The sequence below is a fragment of the Vespa velutina genome, chromosome 21 (genome assembly GCF_912470025.1).
Source record: "Vespa velutina chromosome 21, iVesVel2.1, whole genome shotgun sequence".
Classification (NCBI taxonomy): domain Eukaryota; kingdom Metazoa; phylum Arthropoda; class Insecta; order Hymenoptera; family Vespidae; genus Vespa; species Vespa velutina.
Genome location: NC_062208.1, coordinates 1,439,652 through 1,452,151, shown reverse-complemented (window position 1 = coordinate 1,452,151; position 12,500 = coordinate 1,439,652). Strand labels below are relative to the sequence as shown.

At 30.6% G+C, this 12,500-nt stretch overlaps 1 protein-coding gene across 4 annotated transcripts in view; it reads right to left on the bottom strand.

Annotated features, from left to right (window-relative positions):
• LOC124956207 (iroquois-class homeodomain protein IRX-6) overlaps positions 1 to 12,500 on the bottom strand; it is a 52,867-nt gene that overhangs the window by 36,252 nt on the left and 4,115 nt on the right. The gene's annotated exons all lie outside the window — the stretch shown is intronic.

Sequence of the window (12,500 nt, the reverse complement as noted above, 5' to 3'; positions counted from 1 at the left end):
ATAATTCAATCTTCAATCATATGAGATTTATTCCGACAAATAAGAAAGCAAAAGAAGATGAAAGAGAAGATGCAAAGAATGAAGATGAAGATGAAGATGAAGACGAAGATTAAGATGAAAATGAAGAAGAAGATGAAGAAGAAATATCACCAAGCAGATAAGAGATCGTTATATATATATATATATATATATATATATATATATATAAAACTCTTCTTTGTGAGTACCGATGAAAGCCGATGCTAATTTCCAATGCTAGTTTTTAAATTATATGAAGAACAAAGCTTCGGACGCGTTATTTATCGCTCGCATTTCGAGGACTCTAAACCGGTTGGGCGTAAAAGGTGGCGACAACGAGGCGTCGTCCGTCGTCATCGTCGTCGTCGTCGTCGTCGTCATCGTTTCTCTCTCTCTCTCTCTCTCTCTCTCTCTATCTCTATATATCTCTCTCTTTCTATCTCTCTTGGGCCGAAGAAGAGCTACCTGCCTTCTCTCGTCGGATGCGAATCCGTAAACATAAAAATGCAAGAAGTCGAGATGTTGTGGGAAGTTGCAAGGACGGTGCCTATGGTGATGCCGATAGTGATGATGGTGATGGTGATGGTGGGGATGGAACGAAAGAGAGAGAGAGAGAGAGAGAAAGAGAGAGAAAAAGAGAAAAGTTAGAAGATATGGAAGGAGAAACTTAGGCCAGAGAACATTAAAAAGGCGACTAGTTTAGGTCTGACCTGACACCTTGTGTAAAGTTGGACAGGAGGGTTGGAGGGGGGGTGGGGGAGGGGGAAGTGAAGGGAATGGGAAACAAAACCAAATAAAACAAAAAGAGCACACATAGACGAGCGCGCGCGCAAAAAAAAAAGAGAGAGAAGAAAAAGAAAGAGGAGAGAAAAGAAAAGGGAGGGGAAAAGGAAAAAAAAGAAAAAAGAAAAGAAGGAAAAAAAAAAGGAAAAGGAAAAAAAAGAAATTATCATGGATTCTGGTCACGGTACCGGGGCAAACGATGAGAGGAGAGTTAGCCTGGCATACCTGAGAGACTCGAGAGAACGAAAAAGTTAAACCGATATCGTACGCACCGAGCCCGCGTTGTCGAGATCGTCGCAGTCATCGTCGTTGTCGTTGTCGTCGTCGTCGTCGTTGTCGTTGTCGTTGTCGTTGTCGTTGTCGTCGTCGTCGTCGTCGTCATCGTCGTCGTCGTCGTCGTCGTCGTCGTAGCCGACGACGGACGGATGGATGATCGATGGCCGTCGATCTTAGCGATGGAAAAAAGTGGAAGGCCTCGGTTAAAACGGTCGTAAACGATCTGCTCTGCGCGCGCAGGCCGACTAGAAAACCAGTATGCTTGGGGAGGTCGTCTCACCCCAACCTCCAACAGCATATCCAACGACTCTTCTTCGATCTGAGAAGAACATGCATTTTATGACACGATTTATATGCACAATGTAACAGTCAAGTCGCTCGCGACGTGGGAACAAGTAACCATCTCTCTTCCTCTCTCTTCCTCTCTCTTTCTCTCTCTCTCTCTCTCTCTCTCTCTCTCTCTCTCTCTCGATCTGTTGGTCACTCGCTCTCGATAGATTCTCATCCGATGTTGTATTCCTTTTTCCAATCGTAAGAACTCTTGTATCCTCTACTTCAAGAAGGAATAGACGACGAGTTTACTACCGGACATTTTCCGATCGATGCGACATCTTCGATCCTTTTTTTCTTCCTTTCTTTCTTTCTTTCTTTTTTTTTTCTTTCTTTTTCTTTCTTTTCTTTTCTTAAACCTATATTCCTATCTTTCTACTAATCTTAGGTGAGAGATCTTTGTTGGGATATGTAAAATAGGTAAAAAGTGATATATATATATATAGAAAGAGAGGGAGAGAGAGAGAGAGAGAGAGATAATATGAATGATTACCATGATTGAAAATTTCTGATTGAAAGAAATTACAAAGGATTCGTTAGGAATAAACGAACGATATTATGATTCTAATCGATAGAATTTTTCTAAATTTTTCTAATTTAAATCGTTCTTTCGTTTGATAATAATAAAATATTAAAATTGAGATTTATTAAATATTGACAAATAAATAAATCAAAAAAATTTCACGACAATTCTAAATCGTACGTTATCTTCGTATTCTATTAAATTTTCTAATCATTTCTAAACTATGAGAAATATCGTATTAATCGTATAAATAATCAATAGAAAGGAAATATAATTAATGATCGTTCATTAACGTCTGAGTAAAATTAAATGCATACATATGTAATTGTTCTTGATATAAAAATCCATGTTAGAATGAATATGAATAAATAAGAGAAATAAAGTATTAACATTAGACCACCAAAGTATTCGACAACACGCCATAAGGATTTATAAGCGATTCGGCGGAAGAAGAAGAAAAGAAGGAATCGGTTATCCTGTGGACACAGATGCGCCACTGTTTGCACACGAAGCATTTGTCACGCGTGTCCTGCCAACGAAAAGGGACCGGTCCCTCTCTTTATGCGTGCCGAGAGAAAGAAAGAGAAAGAGAGACAGAGAGAGAGAGAGAGAGAGAGAGAGAGAGAAATGATGCCCTCTTTGCAACGAGGCCCGACCAAGTCAATATTGACTTCAGTCCAGATTGATGGACCTTCCTCGTATGTATGCTTAGGCTTCGCGGCACTCACTTATGTGTTTCCCACACGGCTCGTTGCTGTCCCGTGTTCTCTTACCGTAAATTTTGCCAAATTTATCGTAGAAAAATTCTTTTAAGGAGGAACAGAGTTTTGATCCTGATGCTCGGAGAGAAGAAAAAGAAAAAAAAAAATATATATATATATGTGTGTGTGTGTGTGTGTGTGTGTATGTACAAAATGTATATGTCGAAATATACGATCAAGGATCTTAAAGAAAAAAGAAAAAGAAAAAGAAGAAGAAGAAGATGAAAGAAAGAAAACAAAACATACAAAGAGAAAAACAATTCTCTTGTTAGTTTATGAATATGTTTTTTTTTTTCCTTTTTTTTTTTTTTTTTTTTTCTTCTTCTTTTCTTGTTTCGAAATTATTTTAATAAATATATTTTAAATCAATCACGTTCATCGATATCTCGTAAGAATGTACGTACTGTAATGTATTAATATCTATATTATCAATTGGTATAGTAATTATGTACAAGAGGAAATAAATTTCTATAAGAATTCGTTATATGATATCAAGATTTCCACGTAAAACGATTATCGGTTTGGGTGCAGAAATGGTTATCGGAAACGAACACCTCGACGACGATACGTCGTCGTTGTAGCATCCGGCGGTCTAAAGATACAGACTAAGAGCGATACTCATCCCTTCTTTCTTCTTCTTTTGATAATCATGTCTTTGTTATCTCTTGTGATGATATTATTATTATTTCTATATATATATATATATATATGGATACTTACAATGCAATGAAGCGATGGATGTAATTTCAAACCGAATAAAATGATTAGTGTAAGTACCAGTTTCGAGTTTTTAAATATTTCGTTAGAAATATATCCATTACAATTTTATTAATACTGTATTATTTTTATCATTGAATGATAATAATTAATAATTGAATATTTTGAAAAATAATTAAGTTCATTCCTTTCTTTCTTTCTTTCTTCCGTTTCTTTTTTTTTTTTTTTTTTTTTTTTTGCTTCCTTTCTTTCTTTTTTTTATTTTTTTTTTTTTTATTTTTGTCCCTCGTTCATTTAATTTTGAATTTTAGTGAATTCATTTAATTTTAGTGAAAAAAAAAAAAAAAAAAAATGAAGAACCTTATAATTTTTTCATTCGCGTTGATCGTGATTAATAATTTTAGATGAGATCAATCGACTTGGATTATGTCATCAAGAATTTTTTCAAACGATTTTTCACAAAAGAAAAATATATACATATATTCGATAGAATTTTATTCGTTTATATATTATTATATATATATATATATATATATATATATATATATATATATATAAAATTATTGAAAAAAATATTGAAAATTCTAAGACATTAATTAACGAAACTAATACAAATAAATAAATCTTCGAATATTTTCTCTATACTAATCAATTTTTATGAGAAAAGATGTTTCATCGATAGAATACATTTAACACTAGAATTACATTTTAACAATTTATTCCAATTATTATTATCATTATTATTATTATTATTATTATTATTATTATTATTATTATTATTATTATTATTATTATTATTATTATTATTATTATCATTATTTTTAATATGTTTGATCTTACAATAATAAATAAAATGAAACAGTATTATTAATTTATTTATCAATAACGATCATATAAATACTATTTGATTCGATAATATCGATATTAATTATAATAATATTTAAAAGAATGATTTTTCCTTTTTAATTTTTTTTTTTTTTTTTTTTTTTTTTTGTATTCGACGATTTGTACGAAATAAAGTTTTTCTTTCGCGATCCACTTTTTTTTTTCTTTTTTTTTTTTTTGCATTCTCTTTAAAAAAAAACACACACACATATTTTCAGTTGATATCAAAAGATTGAAAGAATTTTACAGATATATATATATATATATATATATATACTAACGCACACGCACACACATCACACATCGCATAAGAAGAGAAAAAGAGATTGAGAGAGAGAGAGAGAGAAAAAGAGAGAGAGAGAGAGAGAGAGAGAGAGAGAAAGAGAGCCGACGTTAACCAGGTCCCATGATATATGCATGGAAATAGAATATACATTCGCGGTGGCTATTGAATTCGTAATACTTCGGGGCTCACGAACTTTCGCCGTTCAAAGATTTATCGTGCTCGTCGTCCGTCGACGACTGGAATACTCACTGTGCGATGATTTATTTCGTTAGAAGTGTTGAACGTTCACCGCAAAGTCGACCGTATGTATTTATATCGTACGTTCGTAGGTAAAGAGCTAAAGTACGCGAGTATGTCTAACTATTAGATAATTAAAGATATTTTCACGAGAAACGTACATCGTCCAATTGTTACCCGTCTTTCCGACGATAAATCGAATCGATCGTATAACATATATACCAAAACGTTTAACTCGAAACGATAAAGGATTTTGTCAATTGTAAGTAATAGCATCGAGAGAGAGAGAGAAAGAGAGATAGATAGATAGATAGATAGAGAGAGAGAGAGAGAGAGAGAGAGAGAGAGAGAGAGAGAGAGAGAAAGATATTTAAGTTACTAAAAATAATGATCGGACGAAAGAGACAAAATAAACGATTTCTTTAAAACGATCGTAATGGACGGTAAATTATATAGAAATAATATTAAATTTGAGGAATATCAAGGAATAAAATATAAAGTAAAAAAAAAAAAAAAAAAAAGAAAAAAAAGAAAAAGAAAAAAAAGAAGATGGGGAAAATATATTTGAGTTCGACCAAAACGAAAAATTTTTGATTTAAGAAGAATACATTTCTTTTGTTCTCTTTTTCCTTTTTTCCATTTTTTTTTTTTCTTTTCTTTTCTTTCCTTTTTTTCCTAAAGTTCATACGTTAATTAGTTTGACATTAGATATTGTTCGGATGTTAACGATGATTTTGAAATTAAATTGAAAAGAAAAGAAAGCACACATACACACACACAGAGAGAGAGAGAAAAAGAGAGAGAGAGAGAGACAAAGAAAGTGCAACAATTTACACTTAAATTGAAATTAGAAAGAGAGAGAGAGAGAGAGAGAGAGAGAAACCCGACGATTAATAAATCAATTCACGAAGAAAGATTTTAATCCGCATAAACGTCGAGCTCACAAGGCACAGAAAGGTAACACGAGTGCCGGAAGTGGCAACGTTCATCGAGGAACAATGTTTCCGCCACGACGAAGACAACGACGACGACGACGACGACTACGACGACAACGACAACGACAACGACAACGATGACGATGACGATGACGATGACAACGTAACGCACGTAGAACGCACGTTATGTACTCTTATATGCGTTTTAATCGCGTACCGTCGGCACTTCTATTTTACATATATACGTATACTTATGCATGTGTATGATACACACATATACATACACACACACAGACACAAACAGACACATGTATATATATATATATATATACATATATACACGTTCATATTTATATACTTAACCATAGGTAAAAGAGACAAGGAAGAAAAGAAATAAAAAGAGAAGAAAATGAGAAAAAAGAAATAATATAGAAGGGCGGTGAGAAAAGGTGAACAGATATCGGTGAGTTCGAGTTAATGTGAATGAAGAAATGGAAGGGAAAAAACTGAGATTATGTTCGTTTATGTATGTGTGTGTATGTCAAAGTGAGAGAGAGAGAGAGAGAGAGAGAGAGAGAGAAAATGATGGCGAGAGGGTGAGGGCGGATCTGAGTCAGCTAGCTTCGGATCGAGTAGCGTCGAGTCAGCGAGAGAAACAGTGCTAACTGCTGCTAGCCTGCAAACTATTAACCGAGAGGTGGTATCCTATCTATATCTATAAAGCAAGCGCAAATGCAATGTGCAACCGCGTAGCCGGTGCCGACTTGCAATAACGTCGCCATTCATAATTTTTACACCGGAGAATCTTCGTCAATGAAAAAGAGAATATATGTATGCTTTACGTACACCTTAAAATTCTTTCATTATTTTCCAATTTGCTTTCATAGTTTTCGTTTTCTTTTTTTCTTTGTTTTTTTTTTCTTTTTCTTTTTTTATTTTTTTTTTTATTTTTTTTTTTTTATTTCTTTTTTTTCTTCTTCTTCTTCTTTTATTTCTTTTCTATTTTTACCTCTTTCTCTTTTCTCTTACTCGATTTCTTCGAATTATTCTTTTCCTCTTTTTTTTTCTTTTTCTTCTCCTTTTTTCTATTTTTACCTCTTTTTCTTTTCTCTTACTCGATTTCTTCGAATTATTCTTTTCCTCTTCTTTTTTTTTCTTTTTCCTTTTCTTTTTCTTTTTCTTTCTCTTTCTCTTTCTCTTTTCTATTACAAATTATTCAAACATAAATAATCAATAAAAACAACGACGTTTCGTCGTTTTATTTCAAATATTTCAATCGTATTTTATATTGTTTATTGTTAATTCGTGTTTCTTCGTTTCTTTTCTTTTTTTTTCGTTGTTTAAATTTTTCTTCCGTAGTTAAAAAAATTTGTTAATTAAATTTTGCTTTTAATTAAAATCTTATTTGTTGCGACAATTCGATTAATTAATCATGGATTGTACGAATATTGTATATTATAAAGATAATATATTATTACTATAATATACGTATCAATGCACTATAGTAAAATATATATATATATATATTAATAGTATTTTTGTATATTTTATATAACATGAATAAATCAAAAATATTTATATTCTGAGGAAATTAAAATTCATTGTTTTAAAAATATAATCTTATGCAGTTAAAAAATTACACATTAGCAATATTATTAATATTGCATAATGAAATATCTTCAAATTTTTATATTACTTATTAACAATACTCTTTTCGTATTTTATTGTTATTATTATTATTATTATTATTATTATTATTATTATTTGAAAGAAAAACAAAAAGAAAATATTAAATATCCGTATATTATGTAAAAATTGAAAAGACATAATTGTTCTTTTAAATACGAATGATGTCAAATATACAAATACTATAACACTTATTACACAATACCTAACACAATTATACCATTATACTAAATATATTAATACAACTATCAGTATATAATATAATACTATAATATTAACAAATATATTAACGAACGAGTTAGAATCAAAATGCATTAGAAAATGAAGATTCATTTTATATATATATATATATATTATATTTTAACGTTATAAAAAGAAAAAAAAAGAAAAAGAAAAAGAAAAATGGAAAAGCAGAATTTACGATTATATTAATATTATTTCTTTGATAGTATAGTTGAAAAAAAAAAAAAACCAGTGATATCTTGTTATGCGACAGTAAAGTACAAAAATATCCTGACATTACTTATCGTCCAATTGTAAACATATTAAGAAACTAGGTAGGAAAGATAAAAGAAAAGAAAAAAAAAAAAGAAAAAAAAAAAAATAAAAAAAAAAAAAAAAAAAGGAAGAAGAAACAATCGCACTTATGTGCATTAGATTTCGTGAGTAAGCAAATTTTCTGTCTTTTTGCATTTAGGTACACTTTAATTGTCGAGCAGTCAGAGTAACTTTTAATAAGTTACAAAGGAAAAAAGAAAAAAAAAAGAAGAAAAAAAAGAGAGAAAAAAAAAATGGAGAAAAGAAAATAGTGCAATTTTGCGGTAAACGTAATGAAGACCTTGGTTACTAAAAGGAAGAAGACAAATGGTAGTAGATAAATCTAAAGTGAGCTATCGTCGGACGATGAAAATGACAACACGTTCGATTACTTCGTGTGCACGTACGTGTTTTCCTATAATACAACATTTTTTATAACTTCACCGTGCTTAGCGAAAAAAAAAATATATATATATATATAATACAATATATATATATATATATATATATATATATATGTAAAAAAAAAAAAATATATATATATATAGAAAAAAATATTGGATGTATAAATGGATTGGTAACTAACGAAATACCAATAATAAAACAAAAATAAAATATTCTAGCGAATTCGACATTATTTCTTTTGTATTCTTATTATTATTATTATTATTATTATTGTTATTATTGTTATTATTATTATTATTATTAGGTAAGGGAATGTTTATTTTCTCCTCGTAAATATGTCTTTTTAATTGAGATGATTTAAGGGACACGTCAACGTTGATGTAGATCGAACGCGATAACGTTAATTAACGGGGAAATAACGTTCGAACACAACAAACGTCCGAGGCATTACCATATCGAAACGAGATAAATGCCGAATGACCAAAATATGAATCGATTAAGGATCAAAGCTGCTAAAAACGATGTCGACCATACATATGTATCCAAGAGTAAACTTGAGCGTGGCCATTCAAGCTGTCAACGTAATTTTCAACACGTATGTTACGTACGTACGTACGTACCATACGTATCGTACGTACATACGTATTTATATATGTATATATGTATGTTAGTCAATAAAAAGTTTATTCCGGAATGAATGAGAAAAAGCGAAGTACGGTGTAATATATTGTACATAATGAGTGCAATCTCGTCGTAATTAGACATTTTCTTTTTTTGTTCTCTTTTTGCTTTTCCTTTTTTTCTTTTTCTTTTTCTTTTTTTCTTTTTTCTTTTTTTTTCTTTTTTGTTTCTTTTTTTTATTTATTTATTTTTTTTTCTTTTCACCAATTACTTACATACCACGTAATAATCGAATGGCAATAACCAATAAATATTTCTAAGATAAACGATTTCTTTTCATGTTTCATATTTGTACATATATATATATATATATATTGTATAAATATGTATATATATTTTTTTTCTTATTGCTATTAAATCGTAAATACGTATATCTCGAATAATTTCCAATAAATTCTTTTCTTACTATTCAATAATATTCTAAAAAAATGATCTAAATATTTCTAATAAATTCAAATGAACATTTTATAATATCAAGTGATAATCAAAGAAATATTCGAATCAATGATATATTATTTATTGAATTCGTTATTACTAATACTTTTAATAACTTTATAGATCATGCACGATCAAAAAATCTTTGTAAATTAATAGAAAAATATTGATGACAACATTTTTAATAATAATTAATTATAAATATCTCTAATAATAATAAATTCAACGTTTCGTCATTTATCAATAATTAAGAATATTTTTAAACGCGTCATTTCTATCGATATTAAAGAGAAACAAAATTAAATATTATAAATATAAACGAAGACATTTTCATCGTAATTAACAATAAATAATATGTAAATTATTTTTCTTAATAATATCGAAGTGTTACAAAAGAAATGTAAATATAAACGCGTTCTTATTCGAACGATTAATAATTATAGAAAATATTTACATTCGTAATCGTAGGAAATTAATATCGTAAATATTATTACGAATCGGTCAAAAGGTGATCGATCGTTAATTCAAATCTCAACAATATATTATAAATATAAAGGAACAAGCATGAACAAATCATAAACCAAAGAAAAAGAGAAAAGATATATATGTGAAATGATTTTCTCTCTCTTACTATGTGAACGCGTTCACGGGAACGCGCGTTGTTCAAAGTAATTCTCCGATACGTCAAGCTCAACGATACGAGGAAAACCTTAGCTAAGACATTTTGGTATATCGTGGTGGAAAGTGTGTTCCAAAAATATGCACTGAGAAGAACGTATTAAGAGAAACACGAACGAGAAAGAAAGAGAGAGAGAGAGAGAGGGAGAGAGGGAGAGAATGAGAGAGAAGGAGTAAAGAACATAAAGCGGCGGCCATAATTTCAATTAAATTGACTGACACAGATTAGAATGATATAGAATATTCTTTTACGTTCTAAATTTAATACGTCTAAAGTATCTATAGGATCGTTCGACTAATTACAAATTTTATCCAATGATGAATAAATAATATGATAATTTTTTAATATCAATAAGAAACAATTGTTTATTAAAATTAATCGATTATCTTAATAAAAATGGTAAAAGAAATTTGTTTTTCTTCAACGTTGTATTAAATCAGAGAGAAGAAGAAGAAGAAGAAAAAAAAGAAAAAGAAAGAACAAAATTTTAATTTCTAAAGCGAATTGATACGTCCTTTCGATTATTTGTATTATCTCAAGGAAATAATATCGACATGTGTAGACGGAAATAGTCGAATCGAAGAAAGCAACCATCGTTGGACAGACAGTAAAACGTTATCGTCAATATTATCATTCGCATTGAGTACAATTTGTTCGAAGAAATCTCATCGTAAAACTCGACAGACCGAAACGACGCTTAAAGTTCTACGGGTTGTTGTTACAAGCCGCGAATGCGTTCTACTCGTTATAACAACAAAACAAATCGTTAATCGCGATTTAGAAATATTTTCAATGGTTACACAACACAAATAAATAAAGTACTCGAGTACTCGAGTAAAAAGAAGATGATGACGATGACGATGACGATGATGATGATGATGATGATGATAATGAAGAAAACGAAATAGAAGAAAAAAAGAAGAAGAAGAAGAAGAAGAAGGAAACGAAGGAGAAAGAAGAGAAAAAAAAACAATACGTATCTCGTATATACGAAAAAAGAATTTCTTACATTTCCATTATCACGTCTTATCGTATATATCGATATAACTAATGCAACGTATGATCGATAAAAGCGCACCGTTATCTATTCTTTTGGATCACGGATAAACTGTACTGAGGATATATATGTATGTATGTATGTATGTATATATTAACCATAATAAATAATTAAAAATAATGGTATTAAGTTAAGGAATTAATGGAATCTACTTTATAACTTGGATATAAAAATGTAAAATTGAAATTTCAAAAACATTTAGATAGAAATGTGATAAATACATATATGTATGTATGTATGTATGTATGTATGTATGTATATAGTCGTACGTACGTACTTACATATAAAAGTAAAAAAGAAAATGTAGATGCAGATTCGACGGACGATTAAGTAAATAGATTTGAGCCGTTCATTAATCGAAGAACGATATAACCATAACAAAAAAAAAAAAAAAAAAAAAATAAGGAGAGAGACTGGATTAGATAATAGTCGTCGTAATTAAGACGAGATAATTATTCGTAGGACATAGGTAAGCGAGAATGCTCCTCGATCATTTCGCGAGCATTGCTTTAGGCGTGGCAACACATGTTCTCAGCTCCGGCGTTAGGTGCACATCGAGTCGGAGAGTATGTGCTCAGAGTAAAAGAGAGAGAGAGAGAGAGAGAGAGATAGAGATAGAGAGTAAGAGAATAAGAGAGAGAGAAAGAGAAGAGAAGAGACAGAGAGAGAGAGAGAGAGAGAGAGAGAGAGGGGTGAGTATACCTATATGCAACGTGTCAGGACACGTGGTACCCGAACCTCTCAGGCTTGCCAACGGCTATTCATTTTACGCTACGGACAAGACCCTATGCTACAAATTACCCGATGCGGCTACAAAACCGAAATTAACGGCACCTCTATCTAACTCTCTCACTCTCATTCTCTCTCTCTCTCTCTCTCTCTCTCTCTGGTAATCTCTTATTCTCTTACCCTCTCTTACACTTAGTTCTGTTCACGTTTTAAGACAAACGATGCCGATTCTCGTACATAACTTCCGCTTGAGAAAATCGTTCATCGAGCTGACGAATATATGAGATTTCTTAAATGGTTTACTTGACGGATAGAGAATGAGAAGAGAGATAGAGAGAGAAAGCAAATTTCTACGATTATATATCTTGAATATTCAGCCGATAAACTATACAACTCTGGCGGGGCAATTATAATTTTGGTTATTATCAAACCATGAGGAATTTTTTAATTTTGATAAATTTCGTTCGTTTGCTTCCGACGGATTTAATCCATCGAATTTTATTAGTTTTAATGTACGCATGATAATGTAATATTATATAA